The sequence below is a fragment of the Lucilia sericata genome, unplaced genomic scaffold (genome assembly GCF_015586225.1).
Source record: "Lucilia sericata isolate MDLA Ls3-8-SP2 unplaced genomic scaffold, ASM1558622v1 Contig000761F_arrow, whole genome shotgun sequence".
Classification (NCBI taxonomy): Eukaryota; Metazoa; Arthropoda; class Insecta; order Diptera; family Calliphoridae; genus Lucilia; species Lucilia sericata.
In genome coordinates, this window is record NW_023994758.1 from 198,235 (window position 1) to 206,532 (window position 8,298).

At 27.8% G+C, this 8,298-nt stretch overlaps 1 protein-coding gene across 10 annotated transcripts in view; it reads right to left on the reverse strand.

Moving 5' to 3' along the window:
• Positions 1-7,255, reverse strand: part of LOC119607925 (probable serine/threonine-protein kinase yakA) — a 165,001-nt gene extending 157,746 nt beyond the window's left edge. For 5 of the 10 annotated variants that reach the window (XM_037962086.1, XM_037962082.1, XM_037962081.1 and 2 more), the window contains exon 1: positions 1,156-1,848. The gene's annotated coding sequence lies outside the window, so the exon portion shown is untranslated. Of the gene's footprint in view, positions 1-1,155; positions 2,418-6,161; positions 6,602-7,103 lie in introns of those variants that run through there. The other 5 variants (XM_037962083.1, XM_037962079.1, XM_037962075.1 and 2 more) reach the window with 4 other exon arrangements.
• Positions 7,256-8,298: the final 1,043 nt, after the last annotated feature.

Consider the following 8,298-nt stretch of genomic DNA (forward strand, 5'->3'; position numbering starts at 1 on the left):
ACTAACTAACTAACTAACTAACTAACTAACTAACTAACTAACTAACTAACTAACTAACTAACTAACTAACTAACTAACTAACTAACTAACTAACTAACTAACTAACTAACTAACTAACTAACTAACTAACTAACTAACTAACTAACTAACTAACTAACTAACTAACTAACTAACTAACTAACTAACTAACTAACTAACTAACTAACTAACTAACTAACTAACTAACTAACTAACTAACTAACTAACTAACTAACTAACTAACTAACCTAACTAACTAACTAACTAACTAACTAACTACTAACTAACTAACTAACTAACTAACTAACTACTAACTAACTACTAACTAACTACTAACTAACTAACTAACTAACTAACTAACTAACTAACTAACTAACTAACTAACTAACTAACTAACTAACTAACTAACTAACTAACTAACTAACTAACTAACTAACTAACTAATGTTCTAAACGTCACACTTTTCTTTTATTTACTATCTTGATCCTCTTTCCTATTTCTTATATTATTCTTATAGGCACCTTTTCACAAAGAGTTATCTTAGGTCCAGATGAAAGTAAAGAGAAGGAAATTTCCTTATGACATCTAGTGGAAATACTTTATGACATTTCTTGCAAAACTTTAAGAGATTGATTCAAAGTGAAGTTCGATTGTGAGTCTTATATGTCCAATTATAGAGTGATTGTTTACTCTAGTATTCTACCACCAATTTCAAGCACTTGAAACTTTTCAATCTATTAGAGGCTTTAGTCCTCAGTAAAGGATTTGTCCCAAAAACTTGCTCAAGCAATTACTAGAGATGCAGCTATGGCAAACCCCATGGAATTTAATTTAATTAAGTATCTAGGATATGACTTTTTTTAACAAAATATACATTTCCATCCGAACTTGCACCTCCATTTTAAGAGTCAGGAACTTAATTTAATTGAGAATTTAAGGAATGTCAAAAAAAAAAACGGTCAATAATCATTCCAGATTGACTCACAAATTGATCATGATCCTATTGGTAACATGGTTATTTGTCTGTTCACAACATTGATACCCGTTTATGGATGCGATTTATTCCTAAATAAACTCAATAGATTCCAGTTAAAAATAGCAAACAATATAAATTAATAAACTTCTGATTGATCTTACCTGTTAGTTATATTTTCGAATATTTTTTTGAAGATTTTACTTTTTTTACCACAAATTTTTAAGTTAAAAATAATTTAGCAATATTGCCTGTAATAGTTGTTGTACAAGTTGTTTTTATTGTTGTATTTGTTGCATATAAATGTAATGATTTTTGCATAATTTGCCAAAAAGGAAAATAGCATTTAAATCAAATATTTCTTTTATTTTTTTTTTTTTTTGTTATTTGATGTGTTTGTTCTGGTCGTTTTATTTTCTTTTAAGAAAATTAAAACAACAACACCACAAAAAGAGAGGGAATAAATATTAAGGTGCACAGTATGTTTTTTTTTTTATTTAGTTGAATAATTTGTTCAATTTAAATTGTTGCTGCTGCTTATATTTGACGTCACATTAGATAAAATACTATTAAATAATAAGAGGAATTCATTTATTTTAGTATTTTACACTTTTTTTTTGTTGTTTTTGCTTAAATTTTTTGTTAAAATTTTTTTCGCACAGCGAATTTGTGTTTGGTTTTTTATACTTTATTTGTTAAAGTAACAATCACTTCACTGTTTTTATTTTAATAAAATTTAATTTTTTTCTTTAATTTTCGTTGTTTTTTTTATAAATTTTGTTTTTCAGTAATTTTGTTATTTATTACACACTCCTTTTTTGTAGTTTTCTGTTTGTAGATTTTTTTCTTTAAATTTTTTTTTTCCACTCAAGGTCTTGTATATACTTTTTTAATTATGTCTTCTTTTTTTGCTTTTTTCCAAAAATCTTTTTTTTTTTTTTGTACAACACACTGTTTTTTTCAAACACAACTTTTTTGTTGTTTTGTAAAAATTGTTGCTACAATTATAGTTTTTGCAATTATTTGTTTTTCCACAATTACTTTTCAATTGTAATTTTCTTTTTTTGTTGGTTTTTAATTATTTTTCTTTGATTTTTTATTTTTATTCAATTTATACTTGACACAGACATGAAGGAATTTCACTGGCAAAGCGTAATTTCGAATAATTATTAGAAAATGGATTTTTTTCACTTCGTCATTCTATTCGTAGTTCTTCGTTGTTTGTCGGTATCGCCATTTTCGTTGTGTTTTTTTTTCTTGCTCGTTTTCTTCGTTCAGTTCGCGCCAGTTTTTTCTCTTTCTGTTTGCTTTTTCATTTGTGCGTATGTTGTGTGCTGTTATCTCTTTCTATCGTTTGTCTTTTGTACACATTATCGATTTCATTTGGTAAATAGGGTGCTGCCAGATGGTTGAGTGTTGTTGGACACTGTTGTAGTAGGGCAAATAAGAAAGGAATTTTATGAATTCTATAACTGAAACAAAAAAGTCGATTTTTTGTATTTAAAACTACATTTTAAACGTCGATCCTTCTGATTTGGACTTTTTAGTAAAATATACTAATATATCTCTTCAAAAATCGCACAACAAAGTTTTATATACATATATAAAGAAGACACTGCTGACTTTTGTAATGATCGAGCCTCATTTGACTTGAGAGCCCGTATGCAATAAATCGTATTAAGTCGTATTTTTTTTTATAAAAAAAACTGCTTCTTTAATTAATATACTCATAACGAGTGTAGGGTATCATATGGCCGGCAATGTAATAGGACATATTCCTTATTATGCCCTAACAATGTCGAATAGTTAACTATCTTGTAAGACAAAACTGTTTCGACTGTTGATCTCTAGTCATAAATGTGATTTTAGTAGCTTTCTGGAAGTTTATCATATATTAGTTCTTTTGAAAAAAAAGATTTTGAAAATAAAGGTCATAAGTAGTCTAACCGGCATTATTACAATGTCAGGTTATATTTTATCGTAAGTTAAAAAAAGCATGAAGTTATAGTCGGACGTGGCCAACCATATAATACCCTACACCAGTTATACAAATAAAATTTGTTTTAGTGTTCATTGTTGAATAAAATTTTGTACATTTAAGTCATATTTCGAAGGGGGCTTTGTACAGGGGTTAGGGTCAAATGAGACCCTATTAACAAACAATTCATCAGGGTCATGAAGGCTAGTACAGAGCTTGGTTTTGCAGTTTTTTTTCGATATATGCGTATATTGAACATAATTATGAACTTAAAGGCAATATTCGGTGGGTTCTGTTGTATGGGGGCTAGGTTAAATATTGGACCGATGTTACCTATTTTGAATAGGATTCTTCTCTAGTACAATAGAAGATCATGTACAAACTTTCATTGAATTATCTTCAAAATTGTGACCTGTAATTTGATTACAAGTGGGTTCAGGTGTATGGGGGCTAGGTGAAATAATGGACCGATCATAACCATATTCAATAGGCATTTTGACAATAGAAGATCATGTACCAAATTTTATTATCTTCAAAAATCGACTCAGAAAATGATTCTAAGCCGATTGGTATTCTTTAAGGTGGGTATAGGACCGAACTCAATATACCCTCCCCACTAAAGTAGTATAGGGTATAATAAAGTGTTTTCATACAAACATTATTTTTACCAGCAGAATATCTACCGTTTAAACGATAACCGTTATTAGTGTTAGTAGACCTAAAAATTTCAGTTTTGAACAGAAAGAATAATTTGTATTATTGAGAAGGCTGGTTCCTATACACATTTCGAGAGTTGTTTACTATAGCTCGTCAGAAAGCCTTTCCCAACTTTTTAGAAAAACTAAAAATGTTAATAAAAGACTCAAGTCATAGAATTAACAAAATCATTTAAGTTTTAATAAAAACAATAACACATTTCTGTTAGTATTCCTTATTACATTCTATTTCTAGAATTTTTTGATTTAATTTTCAAAATTCCTTTAAAATATCAGAAATTTACCCAAAAATCCTGCGCCAATAGTAAAACCTATTTGAGAAGTTACCACATAGTGTTGATTTTCGCATGAAACCTAAAAAAAATATGGCAACTTTCCATTAAGTATACATATATTTCTTTCATTCTAGCACTAAAACAAATTGTTGAATGAAAAAGAAAAGAACAACAAAAAAGAGAATTTTCTGGTCTTTTTGCTATTTTTGGACTTTAGCTGCACTTTATTTTTCAGCTTCTTCTATTTTTCGTCTCACTAAAATTCTATTGTTTTTTTTTTCCTTTTGTATTATAGCTTCTTTTAAGTTGTTGTTTTTTTCTTTTCTGTTTCTTCTTTTTTTGCACTTTTGAGTTGTTTTATTGTTGTGCTAGGACCATATGAAGACAAGTTTTTATTTTTTGCATAATTTTCCTTTTGAGTTGGTCAAAAGAAAAGCAACTAAAAAGATTTAACAAGAATTTAATAATAAAAATAATAAACAAGAATAAAACACAGCGACAGACAGATAGAGTGACAAAAATGGAAACAAAAGTTTCTTTTGGTGGGTGGGTGTAGTTAAAAATACAGAAAATAAAAATAAACAAAATAGTTTGCACAAATAATAAATTGCCAATTTAAAATAAATTAAGAAAAATTTCTGTTTTATTTGCAACAAACAACAATTTAAATTGGCACAGGGGTGAATTAGTGAAATTGAAAATAAAATGCGATTTTTTTTTTCGAAATCGAAGGGGTAAATGGGGTCTGTTAGTAAATTTAATTTACAATTTAAATAATTGTCTAGCAAGCACATTGATTGTAATATGTATAGCGTATAAAAAACTTTTTTTTTAACAATAAATAGAGAAAAAATTGCAAAATTACGAATAAAAGTGGGTTACACAAGTATTAAATAAATAAAAAAAAAATGCATAGTGTGAGTGAGTGGGGTCTTTGGCACTTAATTGCATGCAAAGTTATTTTCGTATATAGAGTGGTATGTGGCATTAATACGACGGCAGTTGGAAATGTTCTCTAGAAGGTGATCGAATAATTTAATGACGTAAGAATTATTCTGGAATGTTGTTTCGGCACAGTTGACATTTTATATAAATCGAGTACATTTTAGGTTTTAAATTACAATACTAATTTTGCACTAGACTGGACACAATTATAGACTAGACTATAGATTGGACTACATACAAGACTATAGACTAGACTAGTATCTAGGCTACACTATAGACTAGGCTATAGATTTCACTATAGATTGGACTACGGACTCGACTATAGACTGGACTACAGACTAGACTGATCTAGACCACACCACAGACTAGAATATAGTCAGGACTATAGATTGGACTACAAACTAGACTATATAACAGACTACAGACTAGACTACTGTCTAGACCACACCACAGACTAGACTATAGATTGGATTATAGATAGAGTCTATATAGACTAAACTATAGACTAGACTACAAACTAGACCAGAATACAGACTAGACTATTATCTAGACCACACCACAGGCTAGACTATAGATTGGACTAAACTATAGACTGGACTATAGATTGAACTACAATTTAGACTAGTATCTAGACCACAACACTACAGACTAGACTAAACTATAGACAGGACTATAGATTGGACTACAAACAAGACGATAGACCAGACTACACTAGTATCTAGACCACACCATAAACTAAACTAGACTATAGATTGGACTACAGACTAGACCATAGACTGGACTATAGACCACACCATAGTCTATACCATAGACTGGACTACAAACTAGACTATTGATTGGAAGACAGCCTAGACTATAGACTAAACTAGTATCTATACCACACCATAGACTGGACTATAGACCACACCATAGACTATAGATCACATCATAGATTAGACTATAACCTAGTCTATGGTGCGGTCTATATTCTAGTCAGTTATCAATCATCTCTTATAGTTTAGAAGATCTTCGCATTTGAATATTAAATTTTCAAAGTTTTCACCAACTTTACTCCAGTTTTTTGATAACTGCGTATCCGATTTTCTTAATTTTTCTGTTATTTGATTAACAACCAATGTAGGTATGTCATATAATACATCAATCGATAGGTATTTCAAAGACCCATATCGTGTAATCATCAAAATCAAAACTTTGGAGGTCTATAAAATCCGGAGCAGATAAAATAGTAGACTTTTAAGACATATTATAAAACATACCTAAATAAACTACTTTAAGTTACTTTTTCTGCTGCCCTCCTACACATTTAAACATTTTTTTTTATTTGTACTGCAAAAATACACCACACAAAACACACTCGTAGCAAAAGTGTTATGCAAAATGAAAGTGCAAATAATTTACAATAATTTTTTTCAATTTTTACAATGAAAAAAAAAATTATTTGGCACTTAAAATTTTAATTAAATTTTCTCTAATTGAAAAGTTAACAATTATAACCAATACGGTAACTCTAAAACACGTTAACTAACAACGTTGCCACATCTCTACTTTAGGTTTTTTTTTGTTATTTGCAAAAAATATTTTTAATTTTTGTTTTTATATTAATTTTCTTTCAATAAAACAGAAATAATCCAAAAAAAAGAATTTTTAATTCTCCACACAATTAAGAAAAAACAACAATAATAGCAGAAAAAAACAAGACGTATTAAAAAATGCCAGCCGCAGCAGAAACGGTAATAAACGAAGGCATATAAACGAAACGGCTGATAAATTTTTAGAACACACGACGACAGACATTATTCTTCATAACAACACAACAAAATACAATAAAAAACGGTGGGTAACGACGAGAACGACGACAACGACAAACGACGATGAAACACCAGCATGAAACGAAGCAACAATACAATTCAATTCATTTTTTTTTTTCATATAAAACACTTTTTTTTGGTTTGTGTGTGCGTTTCGTAGACGAATATATATAGAAAAAATCGAAAGCACAAAAGCAAATGGCGGCTTAAAATTTTTTACAATTCATATTATCTAATTTTAATTAATTAATTTTCATTAAAAATTTGCCGCTTCTTTTGTGTTTTCTGCTTAAATTTTTTTCTTCTTTTATTGTCTACGGTTTTTTTCGGCTACTTTTCACAGTTCTTGTATGTGTGTGTTTTTTTTCTTAATTTTCTTGATATTCTTACAATTTCACACTCCTCGTTTTTTTGTTTCGAGTAATTCTCCGCTTTTACACTGTGTGGTTGATTTTTATTGGGATTTTCTTTTGCGACTGAAACGAATTATTTTCGAATTCTTTATCGTGTTCATGCAGTAATCATGATTTCCGTTTTGTGTTTCATTTCGATTTTATTTCATGTTTTCATTATTGCTTTTTGACATTTCCAATTAGACAGACTGACGAAATATGGCATTGCCAGATGGTAAAGTTTTCGTTGAGAGATAATGATGATGATTTGTAACGGTAATTTTTGCTAGTTCTTAATTTAAAGAGAATTTTATAGATAATAGTTATAACCAAATTTTGAATAGAAAAATCCAATAAATGAAAAACATTTCTATAGAAAAGAACTGTTATACACAAACTTTTCTATAGAAAACAACTTTTATATATGAAATTTTCTATAGAAAAATTGTTATATAGAACAAAAAGAAATTCTAAACACAAAGTTTTTAAATACTCCCCAAATTTCTATAGAGAAACCCATTCTGCACTCTTTTTTGTATAATTTTTCTATAGAAGAAACTTTTATATAGAAAAAAACTATTTGAAACAAAAATTTCTATAGAAAAAACTGTTACACAAAATTTTTTCCAAAGAAAAAACTGTTCTACATATTTTTTTTTACAAAACATTTTTTCTATGAAAAAAAAATTTTATAAAAAAACTATAATACATAATTTTTTCTATGAAAAACTGTTATACATAATTTTTTCTATGAAAAACTGTTATACATAATTTTTTCTAAAGAAAAAACTGTTATACATAATTTTTTCTATAGAAAAAGTGTTATACATAATTTTTTCTATAGAAAAAACTGTTAGACATAATTTTTTCCAAAAAAAAAACTGTTATACATAACAATTTTTCTATAGAAAAAACTATTATACACAATTATTTGTATAGTTTTCTATACATATTTTTTTATAGAAAAAACAGTTATACATAATTTTTTCTTTAGAAAACAACTGTTATACACAATTTTTTTATAGAAAACGGTCATACATAATTTTTCAAAGGAATAAACTGTAATACATATTTTTTTATAAAAAAAAATAGTTAAACTATATTTTTTCCAAAGAAAAAACAGTTATACATAATTTTTTCTTTAGAAAAAAAACTGTTATACAAAATTTTTTCTTAAGAAAAAACTGTAAAAA